The sequence below is a fragment of the Nyctereutes procyonoides genome, unplaced genomic scaffold (genome assembly GCF_905146905.1).
Source record: "Nyctereutes procyonoides isolate TBG_1078 unplaced genomic scaffold, NYPRO_anot_genome, whole genome shotgun sequence".
Taxonomy (NCBI): domain Eukaryota; kingdom Metazoa; phylum Chordata; class Mammalia; order Carnivora; family Canidae; genus Nyctereutes; species Nyctereutes procyonoides.
Genome location: NW_026575130.1, coordinates 6737841 through 6739613, shown reverse-complemented (window position 1 = coordinate 6739613; position 1773 = coordinate 6737841). Strand labels below are relative to the sequence as shown.

Below are 1773 nucleotides of genomic sequence, written 5' to 3'. Positions count from 1 at the left end.
CTGAATTGTGAGAGAAGTAAAAGTGTAAAATATGATAATTCTATTGAAGTTGTTATCATTTTAAAACAGAGTGTTACAAGTGTTGAAGTTTTGTGGGGTTTTTTTGTTTTTGTTTTTGTTTTTTTTGTTTAAAGATCACAATTTATCTTTCTTTTTTTAATTTTTTTATTTTTTTATGATAGTTACACAGAGAGAGAGAGAGAGAGAGAGAGAGAGAGAGAGGCAGAGACATAGGCAGAGGGAGAAGCAGGCTCCATGCACTGGGAGCCCGATGTGGGATTTGATCCCGGGTCTCCAGGATCGCGCCCTGGGCCAAAGGCAGGCGCCAAATCGCTGCGCCACCCAGGGATCCCTACAATTTATCTTTCTATAATTAGATTAGGAGAAAAAAAAATGAAGAACCCGCTGGAAGCAGGAAGCAAGAGTCTTCTAGTGTCTGGTATTTGATGAGATAGATAGTGACTTACTGTGCATTTCCATGGTTTTTCCATGGCAGAACATACAGCAGAGACTCAGGGATGCACATGACTGAAGCCAGGTTACTCTTACATTCCATAACTATGTTGTTTTCAGGGCTGTTGTTGCCACAGTAGTTAGCTATGCCCCAGATCAATGGTGTGCTGGTCTAGTCCCAGAGATCTTTATCTCAGTCTTCATTACAAAGAAGGCACTGCCTTGTGCTCTTGGCCAGAATCTCTTGTCCAAGGTTCATGGTTTGGTTGACGACATTCTGCTCAATACAACTTTTATCATCACAGCTTGATATATGAGACAGGTTTTGGCCCAAGGAACCTGATGGCAAACATTAAAGGGACAAGTAGCCAATCTGCGACATCAAGATGAGTCTTTCTGCACTTGATATGATAAGGAAACCTGCAGACCTTGATCTGGTGGTTTTATTATACAGACATTGTAATAGCCTCTAGGGTCCGGGGAATTCATGTAAGTTTCTTCCATGTTGGAAATGAAAGAGCTGAATCCAAGTGCTCAGTGGAGACATACTCTGCCCACAGTCACCTCCTCCCCATATCTGCACCCCAGCAATGTTCACATCTGGGCTAAGATATGTTATATAAGTTTCATGATAACCACACACAAAAAAAATCTTATAGTAATTACAAAAAAAGACCATTAAAAAGAAGTCAAAACACACTGATACAAAAGGATATCATAACACAGGAAAAAGCAGTGTAAGAAGCAAGGAATAATAGAGCTACAAAATAAGCAGAAAACAAGGGGGAAAAGGGAATAGTAAATCTTACCTATCAATAATGACTTTAAATCTAAATAGATCAAATTATGGATTCAAAAGACATAGAATGGCTGAATGAATTTTAAAAAGCACGATCTAACAATATTCTGCCTAAAAGAGACTCACTTTAGCCTTAAAGGCACATAGACTGAAAGTGAAGGAATAGAAAAAAACATTTCAAGCAAATGGTGATCAATAAAAAAGTAGGAGCAACTATATGTATGACAGAATAGACTTTAAGCTAAAAATGTATAAACAGAAAAAGAAGTTGATATAGTGATAAAGGGGTCAATATATCAAGAAGATATAACATTTACAAATGCTTATGTGCCCAACATCAGAGAACCTAAATATATAAAGCAAAAACTAATAGAGCCAAAAGGAGAAATAAACAATGATATAAGAATAGTTGGGGACTTTAATACCCCACTCTCAACAATTATCAAGAAATAATCAATAAGCAAACAATAGATTTGAACAATACCTTAGACCAAATAGACCTAACAGACACATATAGAACA

At 37.1% G+C, this 1773-nt stretch overlaps 1 pseudogene; it reads right to left on the bottom strand.

Moving 5' to 3' along the window:
* Window positions 1-463: 463 nt before the first annotated feature.
* On the bottom strand, window positions 464-957 carry LOC129521246 (gametocyte-specific factor 1-like; annotated as a pseudogene).
* Window positions 958-1773: the final 816 nt, after the last annotated feature.